Source organism: Amblyraja radiata, chromosome 8 (assembly GCF_010909765.2).
Source record: "Amblyraja radiata isolate CabotCenter1 chromosome 8, sAmbRad1.1.pri, whole genome shotgun sequence".
NCBI classification, from domain to species: domain Eukaryota; kingdom Metazoa; phylum Chordata; class Chondrichthyes; order Rajiformes; family Rajidae; genus Amblyraja; species Amblyraja radiata.
Window position 1 is genome coordinate 11,343,934 of NC_045963.1, and position 16,289 is coordinate 11,360,222.

Consider the following 16,289-nt stretch of genomic DNA (forward strand, 5'->3'; position numbering starts at 1 on the left):
AGATCAAGCAGCACCTCTGGAGTACATGGATAGAGGTTATAGAATCGGGGTTTTACATATTATGTTGTGCTGCTGCAAGTAAGAATTCCGTTGTTCTATCTGGGATATATGGCAATAAAATCCTCTTGATTCTTGACTCTTATTTTAGCTCATAAATGTATTTGTGCAGTAACATAGAATTCTTAAAGAGCATTTGAAGTCCATCCTCATAATTGGCTCCTCAAATTGGATCCTCAATTCAATGAAATTTTGAAATCAAAAAAGCAGTTCCATCCATCCCATTAACGTGGTTGTATAAAACTTTATGATTTTGTTGGTTAACCTTGATTGATGGCTACATTTTGTTTTGAATTTCTTCCATTTGTTTTACTTAAGTTCCTTTTTGAGTTCATTAAATCTAGAAAACTGACATTTCTTTGTTTTTTCCTACGGCCCGCAAAAATGTGCCAAATATATAATGTGGCCCTCATGCTGAAAAGTTTGGAGGCCCCTGCTCTGGTTTTCCTCTCCCCTGATCCTCAGTCTGAAGAAGGGTCTCAATCTGAAACGTCATCTATTCCTTTTCTCCAGAGATCTGCCTGACCTGCTGAGTTACTCCAGCATTTTGTGTCTATCTTCGGTGTAAACCAGCATCTGCAGATCCTTGCTACATACAAAATATCATAATTCTGTTCATTAATCTAGTTCATGTTCAAGTTCAAAATTAATTGTCACATGTACCATAAGGTACAGTGATATTTGAGTTACCATACACCAATACTAAGTAAAAAGCAACAAGACACACAGCCACGTAAAATAAAATTTAACATAAACATCCACCACAGCGGAATCCACATTCCTCTGTGATGGAAAGTTCAGTAAAGTGCAATCAATCTACATGGCAGAGTTAGAAGATCCTGTACATTAATTCATACTTTTCATAGAATGTTTGACAGAATATAAGATTATAGTTAATGCACTCAAATTTGTTCAAGTTTGTGAACATCATTGCATTCCCTCAGTTCCACAAGTCTGAAGGGTTATTCTTTCTATTATCAATCAACTAAACGAAACATCTTGATGCAGAAAAACTGAAATATTTAATCATATTTTTCTTGCTTATGTGTTCCGATTTGTTTAAATCAGTAAATTACACATTCAAATCAATGTCATGACATTGTTCACTGTGTAATTGAACTGCGCACTGTGCACTTCTGCAACTAAATATCTTTCAATTTTCAAATTTCTATGAATCCATTTTTACTTTAAATTGTTAAAAAAAAAAAACGACTCCCCCCCCTCCCCGCACCCACCCCCCACTTTCTCCACCTCAGATTTAGTCAAATATAATGGCAGAAATGGAGGTTTGATCTCTGTCAAAGTGGCCTCATAAACTTGCATCTGTCTGATTGTTTGTTGGTATAAAATGATGCTTTACTGCCCTCTACTGGACAGATCTTCCCTGTAAAACAAGAGCTAGTAAAAAGACAAAAGGATGTCCGTGAGTTTGGCTGGAAAGAGCTACACTTTGTAACATGTTAAAACCATGGTGGGGAGTGGCAGAAGGGATCCATTTTAGATGGAGCCAAACAGTGAGTGGAAATCAATATTTCTCAACATTAAGCTCGATGGATCAGATTCAAAGCCATCGTTCCAGCAATGCAATAATTCCAAGATTCCCAAACAATTGGAGATAGTTGGTATGCAAGTTCATGAATTTAAATATTCCATGCAATCATGAAATCTGAATAATGCTGCAGTTACTGGCAACGAAAATGAAGATGCGAGGAAAAGGAAGTCTGGACAACAAGACAAGTGCCAGATTTAGTGGGCACTCATTGGATGCCATGTGCAAGGTGGAATGGATTCACAGAAACATCATCTGGTTACTGGTAGCGGGAGCCTGTAGCCAATACCAAAGTCATGTGGCTGGAGTTAGCTATGGAAGTCAGTACCTTCACATTCATGGATTCATTGTTGTCAGCTATTTAATGATCTCTTCAGATCATGAAAAGTGAGAACAGGACAAATGCATCTCCACACTGACAAGTCCAACTTCACTACCTGCATTGTGCCCCCCATTCTAACCTATCACTTAAGGTCATAAGGAATAGTAGTAGTATTAGGCCATTTGGCCCATCGTCCACTCCGCCATTCAATCATGGCTGATCTATCTCTCCCTCCTAACCTCATTCTCCTGCCTTCGCCCCATAACCGCTGACACTAATCAAAAATCGATCTGTCTCTGCCTTAAAATATGTCCACTGACTTGGCCTCCACATCCTTCTGTGGCAAAGAATTCTACAGATTCACTACCCTCTGATTAAAGAAATTCCTACTCATCTCCTTCCTAAAGGAACGTCCTTTAATTCTGAGGCGATGATATCTAGTCCTAGACTTTCCCACTATTGGAAACATCCTCTCCACATCCACTTCTCACGCCTATACCTATTCTAGGTTTCCCACATCCCCATCTCTGCAGCCACCAGAAATATCCAGTCTCACTTTCCGAAGCCTTGTGTTTCTACCAGATAGTCACAGATAACAAATGTTCTCTGTTCAGTATTGAATGAATCCACGTCATTACACTCATTTGTGTTATTTTTGTTCTTTGCTTCCAGGAAGAGAGAGCACAAAACACTTGGCACCTGACAAGTGTAGGGTCTGTAGGCTCTTTGGTGCTACTCCTTGCATAGGAATATATCAGAGGTAGAACGAGGAACAAAATGTTAATGTTACACCTGGATGAGTCACTGCTGCATAATTCCAGTAAGCCACATTCAGTTCTGATCTCTGGTGCAATTTGTGTGAGATTTGCATTGTCCCGTGACCACATATGTTTTCTCTGGGTACTCTGCTTTTCTTACACATCCCAGAGATGTGTGGGTTAGTAGGTAATTGCCCACTGTAAATTGTTTCTCTAGTGAAGGTGGATAGAACCTTGGAGGAGTTGATGAGAAGGTAAGATGCACAAAGTGAGATTAGTGTAATGGGTGCCTGCTTGATGGTTGCCATGAAGTCAATGGACCAAAGGGCTATTCCGTGCTGCGTGACTCAGTAACATTATCCTTATTTTAGGCACGGGCTCTCAATTAACAGCAGAGTCTGGCAGAACATTGTAATAAAATTCATAACTCATAGTACAAACTAATTGTCCACTCCCTGCTTATGGCACAATACTTCCATTTGCTACCATGCAACTTCACCCTTTTCCATATCTAATTACCTTGTTTTTAAATTCCCTTACCATGCAACATTTGCATTCTTCATCCAGACTGCTAGTTTGCCCCTTACCAAGACCAATGTCTGACTGCTCTACTCCGCCTGCAGCCAAGGTTCATATTCCTCATCAGATACGTGTCGCCACCGATCAACTGCACTCTGACAACTTGCATTTGTTTTCCAAACAGACTTTATTTACTTGTGCACAATGAGAGCAGCACGGTCCCAGTTACTGCACCACTCTGAAATTCAACTCAGAACTGTCAACTTTTAATACAGATTTTACCCTTGAATTTGCGCACAATTTCTAATTTCTTATCATCAATAACGATACGTTCTCAAAACACTAATACAAATGCAATAACACTAATTCAAGTAAAACTACATGCTATTTAATCCTTTATTTAATTTTCAGTAAGGATGACTGTCAAGAACCTTGTAGTGTGCATCAAGGAATACTTATTAGGAACATTGGTGTGCGTCAATGAATGCTTAAAGATTGCTGTGCTGTACAGCTATCTTAACCTTCGTTATACTGCAGCTTCAACTGATGTACTATGATCAACTTTCATCTGCAATAGTCAATGGTTCTTCATCAGAGCCGCTGAGTGTTTTCAGCAATTTTGTTTCTTCAGATTTCCAGCATCTGCAGTTTCTTTTGATGTTTATTTATTGTTAAGTTCCTGCTCCTTCTCTTTCCGGAATGTTGAACTATAGAGGACCTTTGTTCCTCTCTCCAACAGGATGTCTATCTGCCCTTGATAATTTGTTCACCTGAAGATTTCTTGTTATCCTTAGTTGTGATTTTCCAACAGTTTTTGGTTTTATTTGAGATTTCTGGAATGTTTTCGAGGCTCATCTCCATTCAGGTAACTTTCCGGCATATTCATTGGGATTCATAAGACTGGAGGTGTTATGATGTCACAATGGTGTGCTTTCAATGTTAAGAGCTAAGCTATAATTGTTCATAAACTGATAATTTTGTGACATCAGATTGGCATCAGATAAACAGAGACAAAGGCAGGTCACTTAGACTTTGCTGACTGCTATGCCATTCAAACCAATCATGTCTGACTTTTCACCTCAGCTTCACTCTCCTGCACTAACTCAATACCATTTTTATATAAAAATCTATTAAGCTTTCATAAGTTCATAAGTATTACGAGCAGAATTAGGCCATTCAATCCATCAAGTCTACTCCGCCATTCAATTGTGACTGATCTATCTCTCCCTCCCAACCCCATTCTCTTGCCTTCTCCCCATGACACCCATACTAATCAAGAATCTATCTATCTCTGCCTTAAAAAATATCTGTATACCTGGCCACCGCATCCTGTGGCAATGAATTCCACAGATTCACCACCCTCTGACTAAAGAAATTCCTCCTCATCTCCTTCCTAAAGGAACATCCTTTAGTTCTGAGGCTATGACCTCTGGTCCTAGACTCTCCCACAAGTGGAAACATCCTCTCCACATCCACTCTACCCAGATCTTTGCCTTGAATTTGCTGAGCAGCTGAGCTGAGCACCGGGTGTAGAAATCTGAAGATTCACTATGTGCTGGAGCTTCAATGAATACCCTCAGTGGCATTTATACTGATCCTTAGTTCACAGGACTAGATCAGAACACAATGCTCCAGGTATATTTTCACCAGGTTCTATACAAACATAGCAGGCACGTGCCGTGAGTAATTACTCAAGGTAGGCAGTCAGCCGCTATAAAAAAAATCTTAAACCGCGCATGCACAGATTGTTCTCTCCGTAAAAAATAAAAATAAGTAACAATTCAATTTTCCCAAGGCTTCTAAATCTCCTTCATTTTTTAATTACTGAATGGATGGGGGACGGAGGATGAAGGCAGGTGGAGAGATGGTGAGAAAAACGGGAGCACACCGGGACGTTGAATCAGTTGTCATCTTATTGAATGACAATACTAATTCAAGGGTCCAATTGGAGGGAAAGTTCCTTTCACAGCGTGTGGAGAGTCTGTGCCAGGGGTTAAAGATGCGGGGAGGGCAGGAGTGTTGAAAAGGAGGGGGTCGGAGATCATGTCAGACTCACTCACCGCTGCCGCAGTGCTCCTGGCACAGACAGCAGAACTGGCCGCCACTTCCGGGGAAGGAAGCAGCTCGGGTGACTGCGAACGGCCGCCGGGACCCGACAGCAGAACCAGCTGCCACTTCAGCGCCTTCTGCTGGCCCGCTCACCTCTGGCAGTGCTCTCCGTCTGAACACCTATCCCCTGCCGCTCGCCGGCTTCGCTCATGTCAGCCGCTTCCCGCAAATCCTTAAATTCCGACAGCTGAGTAAACTCAATTGGTCCCTTGAGCGGAATTTAAGGATTTGCGGGAAGCGGCTGATGTGAGCTAAGCCGGCGAGCGACAGGAGAGAGGATTTCAGACGGGGAGCACTGCCAGAGGTGTGCGGGGACTGGCAGAAAGGGGTGTCTGGTCTCGGGGGCCACTCGCAGCCACCCGAGCCACAATGCGGTGGCTCCGTGCCCGGAGCGTTGCAAGTGGGTTACTGACCCCGATTCCCTCTTTCACAATGCCCTCTGGCCCTCCCCGCAACCTTATCCCGGGCCAGATTCCCCAAACACTGTGAAAGGAGCTCTCCTCACCCACCCCGGGAAATACAGTATTTATTGATTGATTGATTGATTATTGATTGATTATACCTTTAATAATCCTTTACAGGAAATTACAGTGCCACGACAGCTTCAAGACAGACATAACACCATACATTTCCTCAAATGGCTTCCATACTTAACAAGTTAAAATACAAGTTAAAATACAAGTTAAAATACAATTAATTTAAAAAAGGTGCGGTTATTTATGCGCATTATATAACCTTATAGCAGCTGGTAAACCGGACTTCCTATGTCTCTCAGTTTTGCACATTGGTGCAATCAGCCTCTGACTGAAGATGCTGCTCTTGATCACCTACAGGGCATGGAGTGGGTGAGTGGGGTTGGTCATTATTGAACCCAGTTTGTTCAGAGTTCTGGCCTCTGCCACCTGCTGGACCAATGTTTATAAACATAAAGCATCAAGAAATGTACTTACCACGTTATTGGTACATGAACTCCATTCTTCACTCTTTGTTTCCTAAGATACTCTTAAAATAATGGCAATCCATATTTGAAAAACCCGCCAAGAAACTCGCTCTGCGCGTGCGCAGTAGGCTGCTGCACATGCGCAGGTGCTGCAAAGGCAGAATTTCTGCTGTCTTCAGCCCGCTTGAAATTGACGGCTTGAAGCAGCGCTGACGGCACGTGTGCTGCACTGACCTTCCTGTGTTACAAGCGCTGCGGGTGAAAGGCACGGAGAATTATGCCTACCTAAGAGATCGATCTCTTAGATAGGCATAATTCTCCCATGCCTTTACTATTTATATTTAATAATTGTCATTTCATAATTTTAGTCAGGGTACTACCTTGCTTACCCTGACGGCACGTGCCTGAAACTTAGTAAGACCTCACTAAATTTCTCAAATTCTAATGCAAATTCTCTTTGCTCCCTCCCTCATTACTTGCAGTGCTGTACCTATTATGTTTCTATTAAATGGCAAGTGGGTATTTGAAGTTTAATCAGATGGGTTGTTAGAAGTTTTGTGGTAATGGTTTGGATATACAGTACCATTAAGCACGTACCGGTTGAAGAAAAGGTAAATGAGAAAGGCCCAATATTATCTCAGAAAGCAATGTTGGAAGGAACTGCAGATGGTTGTTTAAAACAAAGATAGGCACGAAAAGCTGGAGTAACTCAGCGGGACAGGCAGCATCTCTGGAGGGAAAGAATGGGTGACTTTTCGGGTCGAGACCTTTCTTCAGACCAATTTCATGGACTGGACATAGCTTTAACGGATAGAATATGCAAAGCCAAACAACATTGTGTTATATAGTAAAGGGCAGTTACAGCTTTTAAGGTGGCACATCAGTTGCATGTGATTTAGACTGTGAGCTAACTGCTTGCTTTTTCACAGCATGCGGGTGTAGGGTCTTGGTAGCATGGTCAATTGTTGCAAAGCTGCCTTTACAGCACAGCTGCTGGGGATCTTTAGTATGGATTTAGCTTACTGTATTCTTGCTGCTGGTTGAGTCGACAATGCTGAGTACACAGGAGGAGGGTGTGCTTCCTGGGTTTTGTAAGCAGAGCCTTGCTGTTGTATTATGCCGTGGACTGTGTGGAGCATTGTTCTTGATCCTTTAGCTGGTGGATACAGAAGAGCTCCCCTTGATAAGGCATCAAAACCCATTCTCACACTTTGAATGGCTTTTGCCACGTTATTGCGGGTGGACACGTGGTACTGTTTATATCAGAGCCTTGTGGCTTTGGCTCCTTGCTGGGATAACTGTCATGTTTCAATGGGTATCATCCCACCTGAAGAGCCAACCCTTCAATCCTGCAGTAATTTGGATTAAAGAACTACAATAGGTTCCCGAGAAACCGAAATAAAGTACTTTCTTGTGATTGCAGACACCGACTGGAGCATTCACGGAGTGGAGCCCTTTATGAACAGTTACCCACCTAGCTGATCTGGGATCCACTTATGGTCACAGGGGCAATACATGTTCCCCAGCGGCTGGGAGGCACAGTGGCGCAGCAGTGGAGTTGCTGCCTTACAGCGCTTGCAGCGCCGGAGACCTAGGTTCGATCCCGACTGCGGGTGCTGTCTGTACGGAGTTTGTACATTCTCCCCGTGACCTGCGTGGGTTTTCTCCGAGATCTTCGGTTTCCTCCCACACTCCACAGGCATTCAGGTTTGAAGGTAAATTGGCTTGGTATAAGTGTAAATTGTCCCTAGTGTGTGTAGGATAATGTTAATGTGTGGGGATTGCTGGTCGGTGTGGACATGGTGGGCCGAAGGGCCAGTTTCCACACTGTATCTCTGAACTAAACTAAACTTTGTGCATTTGTTGTTCTAATTGTATATTTTTAATTGGATAAAAATATTGAATTTTCTTTAATTCTAAAATATATAGTTGTCATTTTTTTTAATCATTAGGAGAAGCCTCCTGCATATGGTATGAGGATGGACTGCAGATATTGGTTTACACCAAAGATAGACACAAAATGCTGGAGTAACTCAGCGGGGCAGGCAGCATCTCTGGAGAGAAGGAATGGGTGACCTTTTGGGCCGAGACCCTTCTTCAGTCTGAAGAGACAGAAGGAACTGCAGATGCTGGTTTACAAAAAAGATACAAAGTGCAGGAGTAACTCGGTGGGCCATGCAGTAGCTCTCGAGAATATGGATAGGTGACGGTTCGGGTCGGAAGTCTGAAGAAAGGTCTGAACCCGAAATGTCATCCATTCCTTCTCTCCAGAGACGCTGCCTGTCCCGCTGAGTTACTCCAGCATTCTGTGTCTAACTCCTGGATATGGGTTGATATTTCAAGAGATTCATCGCAAGGAAGCTTTTGAAGACCTATTACTCTTCCCTGCATAATCTGGCTTAATATAATCTTGACTTCAGGCAAATCAAGATCAGAGATTTGATGCTGAACAGGTTGGCCAGTAGAGTGGGAATATCAGCGAAAGTGCAGCTCTGCAGGTCATTGGCCCGAAGATATGAAAGAGACGGGAAAAAAATCAATAACTGCTGTTATATTTATTTAAGTTGGTTAATCACTTAATATCATTTTATGGTTGGAGCAGTTTAGTGTTGAAGAACTGTATGTGCCTCCTGGATATTAGCTATAATTGAATAATTCTTCATTATTCTTCACAATTGATTTTAAATTCTCTTCTAACTACAGCACCACAGGTGAATAATGCACTCACTGAAATGTGTTCTGCCAATTTAAAAATGCTTGCAGCAACAAAAGCTGTATGCACTTTTCAAATGCCTGTTTTATAAACGTGAAATATCAAAAGGAAATCGTGTTAAATATTTCAATATTCACTGGCTTCCTAACATAATTGTTTGGACTAAAGTCTCAGCAGTCATATTTCAAGTTGCATCGAATACAAAAAGCTATTGTGGATGAGGATCATATTTTGCCCTATTCGAGGTCTGCAAGTTGATCCCTCAGAGACTCAAGTACTATGAAATCAAAATCATTAGTGACTTTGTGTCCTTTTACACACAAACTGCTAAGTGCCGAAGATTAATTGACTAATGAGGGAAGTGACTAAAGGTCATCAATCACATTGACTTACTTTTAAACATGAGTGAAAGCGTCGTCCAAAAGCTATTGGTGAAACTGTAGCTTAGTTTGCGGTGGAATTGCAAGTTTTGAGAGGCATCCAGATCATCATTTGAAAATGAGGCAATGGATTTTGACTCTCCGATCACTGAGAAGTACTGAAGGCCAATAAACTGCTTTATATTCCTGTCGGAAGCATTGTCCATTTTGAGAAGAGTCTATTATTATATTGATGTTGAAGTGCAACATCTGGATGGACACTCACATACAGCTTGTTGGGTTCATGATTTACAGTGTCAAACAGCGTGAAGGTAAATGATGCCTGGGGTCATTGCTATTCTTGGCAGTACGAACATTATTCTAATCATTCCTTGTTGGTGCTTTAATGGATGTTCAGCCTAATAAATGGAGAGGCAATACGCTGCATGTACTGGAATCTTGAGCAACTGTAGATGTTGGCATCGTTTGTCCATTTCCCTCAACAGATGCTGCCTGATCCATTGGATTCCTCAGGCACTTCATTTTCCGTCTGATAAAGCCAGGTAGATGTTGTATTAGCGAAAAAAAGAATAGCAGAATCTGGTTTACAAAAAAAAACACAAAGCGGGCCAGGCAGCATGTCTGGTGAACATGGATTGATGACATTTCGGATTGGGACCCTTATTCAGAATGATTGTGGGGGATGTGTGGGTGGAGGGGAGGAAAGAAAGCTGGAAGAAAGGAGGGACAAAAAGCCTGGCAAGTAATAGTAAAAGCCAGAGATGAAAAGACAGAAGATGTGCGACAAAAGGCTTGAAGAGTTGGGAATTGTGAAGCTAGAGGAAGGAATGTAGGTGGAATGGGAGGGGGAGGGGAGGAAGAGGTGTGAGAGAGGGAGAGTGTAAAGAGAGGGGGGGAGGGGGGTGCAAGAAGAGTGGTTAGTTGTTACCTAAAATTGGAGAATTCACTGTTCATACCATTAGATTGTTAGCTACCCAAGTGTAATATGAAGTTCTGTTCCTCCAGTTTGTGTGTGGCCTCACTCTGGCAATGGATAGGACCCGGGACAGAAAGCTCAGTGTGGGAATGGGAAGGGGAGATGAAGTGATGGGCTATGGGGAGATTCAGTAGGCCTTGGTGGACAGAACATTAGTGTTCAGTGACCGTCCACCCATGCTGCTTCACTATGTGGTCATAGAAACATAGAAACATAGAAAATAGGTGCATGAGTAGGTCATTCGGCCCTTCGAGCCTGCACCGCCATTCAATATGATCATGGCTGATCATCCAACTCAGTATCCTGTACCTGCCTTCTCTCCATACCCCCTGATTCCTTTAGCCACAAGGGCCACATCTAACTCCATCTTAAATTTAGCCAGTGAACTGGCCTCAACTACCTTCTGTGGCAGAGAATTCCACAGATTCACCACTCTCTGTGTAAAAAATGATTTGCTCATCTCGGTCCTAAAAGACCTCCCTCTTATCCTTAAACTGTGACCCCTTGTTCTGGACTTCCCCAACATCGGGAATAATCTTCCTGCATCTAGCCTGTCCAACCCGTTAAGAATTTTGTACGTTTCTATAAGATCCCCCCTCAATCTTCTAAATGCTAGCGAGTACAAGCCGAAATGATCCATTTCATGTTGTAGATTTCAACCTTGCCAGCCATCTGAATCAGTCGGCTCCATTGGCAGATACTTTTTAGGATAGTGTTTACTGGTTGTAGAGAAAAAGCAAGATGAAAAGATTGATCGCAGCAAGATTTGGGGTGCTGCTCTCTTGTATACACTTGCAATTCCAAAGTGTGCTGAATTAGTTTGTGCCAGGATTTGAGATGTAGGTTTAGTTTAGTTTAGTTTAGTTTAGAAATAGAGTACAGCGTGGAAACAGTCCCATCGGCCCACCGAGTCCGCACCGACCAGCGATGCCCGCATATTAACACTATCCTACACACACAATTTACAGGAACAATTGACATTTATACAAAGCCAATCAACCTACAAACCTGTACGTCCTTTGAGTTTGGGAGGAAACCCAAGATCTCGGAGAAAACCCGTGCGGTCACGGGGAGAACGTACAAACTCTGTACAGACAGCACCCGTAGTCGGGATCGAACCCAGGCCTCTGGTGCTGAAAGCGCTGTAAGGCAGCAACTCTACCATTGTGCCACCATGCCGCCCACGTCTAGATTTTCCTTCCGTTGGACAAAATGAAACAGCATGAGAGTGGAATGGTGCGATTTATCATCAACTCCCTGACTTAATATGAATTTCCTTTCCTCCTGCAACCAACAAGAAAGATAGTCAACTACCTCTTCCCTAATTGTTCAATGTGGACATTAGCAAAGAGGCAAGGCAACAGTTCTCAATTCTATTTGCAATTGTCATTGGGTATACAACCTGAATGAGTAGGATTTATGTACATGCACAGAAAACCATTGAAATCCTGAATTTACTGCCGGGTTTGGAAAATATCTGTGAGTTTTCTCAATTTCAATCTCTCTTTTTGATCAAGCTCTTAAATACCTTCCCTAATATCACATTGGATGAATATCTATATTCAGTGCCTCATCTCCCTTCATTCAATACCTACCTGCTGAAATCCTCAGTCCCATGCTAGTCCTTGAGACTAATGTTGTCAACAAATCTTTATAACAACAATTTTAAAAGTCACCTCGATTTTCAGCATGGACCATGTAGCAGATGGAATTTCAGTCAGTTCACTTACCAAACCAATTGTTATATTTTGTCATTGTTATATTGTGTGCAGTTTTGGTCCCCTAATTTGAGGAAGGACATTCTTGCTATTGAGGGAGTGCAGTGTAGGTTTACAAGGTTAGATCCCGGGATGGCGGGACTGTCATATGCTGAGAGAATGGAGCAGCTGGGCTTGTACACTCTGGAGTTTAGAAGGATGGGAGGGGATCTCATTGAAACATATAAGATTGTTAAGGGCTTGGACACGCTAGAGGCAGGAACCATGTTCCCGATGTTGGTAGTGTCCAGAACCAGGGGCCACAGTTTAAGAATAAGGAGTAAGCCATTTAGAACAGAGATGAGGAAACACTTTTTCTCACAGAGAGTGGTGAGTCTGTGGAATTCTCTGCCTCAGAGGGTGGTGGAGGCAGGTTCTCTGGATGCTTTCAAGGGAGAGCTAGATAGGCTCTTAAAAATAGCGGAGTCAGGGGATATGGGGAGAAGGCAGGAACGGGGTACTGATTGGGGATGATCAGCCATGATCACATTGAATGGCGGTGCTGGCTCGAAGGACCGAATGGCCTACTCCTGCACCTATTGTCTATTGTCTATTGCCATTTAAACACCTGAAACAGTGCACCATTATTCTGTTCTATGATTCTGGAATTGTAACTGAGAGACTAATATATTTTCTTTCATTTACATTTTTCCATGCACAGATTCCAAATGCTTTCTTCCTCAAAGGCATAACACATTTTCATTGACACTAGAAGATTTCATCCATTTACATTATGGTGTGGTTGAATATATCTCTGTTCGTTTCTGTGAGTATTCTTTGTATGATTAATCGTAAGTTCACCACATTGCAGAAACATAGGGAAAGAACGGGAACAATGGTCACATCGATTGTCAGGTTTTCCACAGACTTTTCAAACAGGATACAGTGATGTACCAGCCCTTTTACAGTTTGCTGCAGTCGCTATTCTTCACAATATATGGTGGAACCAAATTAACTTCCATTTATGTAGTCAATAATGGAGCTTTGATTACAATGCCATGATGACATCTGTAACACTACAAACTCATTTTAAACTGCTAGCCTTGTACCCCGTGCAAGCTGATGTTTGGACTTTTCAAGTTCATTTTGTCCACTCGTTTACCAATTTACATAATTTAATTAATTTGATAAGTTTCAAATGTTCTCCCTGATGCTCATAGAAATATAGAAACATAGAAAATAGGTGCAGGAGTAGGCCATTCGACTCTTCGAGCCTGCACCGCCATTCGATATGATCATGGCTGATAATCCAACTCAGTATCCTGTACCTGCCTTCTCTCCATACCCCCTGATCCCCTTAGCGACAAGGGCCACATCTAACTCCCTCTTAAATATAGCCAATGAATTGGCCTCAACTACCTTCTGTGGCAGAGAATTACAGAGATTCACCACTCTCTGTGTGAAAAATGTTTTTCTCATCTCGGTCCTAAAAGGCCTCCCCCTTATCCCTAAACTGTGACCCCTTGTACTGGACTTCCCCAACATCGGGAACAATCTTCCTGCATCTAGCCTGTCCAACCCCTTAAGAAGTTTGTGCAGACTCCCACACTCCAAAGAGGTAAAGGTTTATAGGTTAATTGGCTTGGTATAAATGTAAAATTTTCCCTCGTGTGTGTAGGATAGTGTTCGTGTGCGGGGATCGCTGGTCGGTGCGCACTCAGTGGGCCGAAGGGCCTGTTTCCGTGCTGTATCTCTAAACTAAACTAAACTAAATTCAACTAAACTAATTTAAACCTTTCATTCTTTTGTAATCTTATGTAAGAATTACCTTACATTTCACCTTAGACTGTGAATATAGAGCCTTTGTTACCCTCAAAGCCCTGTCTCACGGTACAAGTTCATTCCAAGAGCTCTCCCGAGTTTGCCTTGATTCGATCTCAGAGATGTACGGTTGTGGCCATTCGTCGGTAATCGGGGCTCTCGTGGACATTTTTCAACATGTTAAAAAATCTTCACGAGTCTTCCCGTGCTTACCTGCCATTAGCGAGTCTTCCCGAGTATCTTCCGTTAGCGTTACGAGCCGCTAAGAGACGTCCCCGAGCTCCGACGTACCAGCTACGTTCATTCTCCGTGCTTACCACGAGTTTGATTTTTTTTAAACTCGGGAGAGCTCTTGGAATGAACTCGTGCCGTGGGACAGGGCTATTACAGTTACAATGATGAGAACTATTTGAATGGCATGAAGAGGAAATACAGATTTCTGGAGCTGAAGTGGAATGTTTCTGGTTATGTCCCTTACTTTTTTATGTTGACATTGATTAGAAACATACACAAATCATATACATATGCATGATAAATCATTCTAAAAATACAGTCTGTCAGATTTCAAACACTGCAACCTGTATCTTAGCTAAAGATTATGTTTAATACAACTGTTGCCATTATGAAGCCAAACAAAATGCTTCGTAGAGCATCCTACCTACTTATAACATAATTTGGCCTTTTGTCTCAGAGTCTCTATCACAAACTCAAATCAAAGCTTAATATTGTCCAGAAACTGCACTTTATTTCTGTGCTTCTTGTGTAATATGAATAGTATCAGGTATTTAATTTCACTGAGAAAGTTAATATGAATATATTCTTGTGATAGGCCACTTATTGTGCCACAGGTTATAAGTTCTCACAATAACAAATAACAACAACTTCAATATAGAAAAATCAAAATGTCCATGGTGTTTTACAGATACATTATCATACAATGAGTTGACATGAGGAGATACTAGTGAAGATGATTAAAAGCTTGGAGAATGGTTAAAATTGAGCAAACTCGCAGATATATTCTAAACCCAACAGTAAATTCAGGATTTCTACATTGTCTACATGTCTTCTTATGTATGCACATAAATTCCAGATTTTACCTTCCTTCACCAAAAAGATCCAGGCCTAGGCTTCAAGATTGTTGAACTGTAGTTTAGTAAACAAGGCAACAACACAATTCAAGCTGGCAGACTGGTAAAAGGCTCCCATATGTTTGGTGGACAATTTCTTATGCCTGAGATAATGACCTGTGTAAAAAAGGCATCATCAATATTGTTGTATCTTTTTTGTTGCAGTTAATGATTTATAATTGCTTGCAGAAGCCCTTAGATTTAACAATATTTGCTGTTTAAAAGCTGCGTTTCTCCATTATCCCTTACCCAACAGATGCACGTTATTAGTGTAGTTTAGATTCAACAGACTGATTACTCGATGAATAGTTAAAATTCACTCAGAGCTACTGGTATTAAATGTGCAATATAATTGCACCAACATCAATAGAACCAAATTTTGGAGAATAATGCTTCTGTACTATTGTATAATATAGCACATTTAATGTAAGTATCCATTTATATATTTCTATCCATGGATATCCTAAACAACAAAAAAATAGTACTTTTCATTGAAAGGGAAGTAAAAACATGCAAATGTGCCTTGCATTTGTCAGGAATTCCTTTATTGTTGGTTTCAGATGTGGCTTTTATTGCCAAACCTCTGTTTAATTTGTGGTGAGAATGACAGATAAATGCATAAATCATACGTTTGCAAGCATCCCACAGTGTAATGTCATGTCTTCTCCATCCTCGCTTCCTGCAGACTAAGTTAACAAAAGGGAGCCAGAAGGAACTGCAGATACTTGAATCTTGAGCAAATATCATAATATTTTTTATTAATTATTAATTCATGCCATTTATAACATTCACCACACAAATATGCATGCCACCTTTTACATGGTATTACAGTACTACACAAAGACTCTCTCTCGCTCGGGCACTAGTTAGCAAACCAGACACAAGCAGCTGGCTGTTGAAATGCTCCAGTGTATTTGATGGAATAAAGTTGGACTTCATCATGAATGTATTTTTATTATTGGGCCTCCAATAAACATGGTGTCAGAAGTGAGATATGAACCCACGCCTCCAAAGGAAACTGCTATCTGAAAAATGCTGGAGTAACTCAACAGGTCAGTCAGCATCTGTGGAGGAAATAGGCAGTTAATGTTTTGGGTCGGGGCCCTTCTTCAGAGTGATTGGCAAAGGTTAGCAAAAGTATGTTTACCAGATTTGATTCATTGAATACAATCTGCCAGTTTGAATAGTTTTTACCTTGTTTACTCTATTACGGAGCATTTGGTGTCCAAAACATGTGATTCAAAATTCCACAGTGAGGTAAATTTGCAGGAATTTTTTTTAATCATCTTTAGTTTAGATATGCAATGTGGAAACAGGCCAT

General features: G+C 41.6%; 1 long non-coding RNA gene across 1 annotated transcript; it reads left to right on the forward strand.

Annotated features, from left to right (window-relative positions):
- Nucleotides 1-1,237: 1,237 nt before the first annotated feature.
- On the forward strand, nt 1,238-10,387 carry LOC116975735. The gene is made up of 3 exons (XR_004412731.1): nt 1,238-1,251; nt 6,861-6,865; nt 10,288-10,387. It is a non-coding gene; the product is annotated as an uncharacterized LOC116975735 (long non-coding RNA).
- Nucleotides 10,388-16,289: the final 5,902 nt, after the last annotated feature.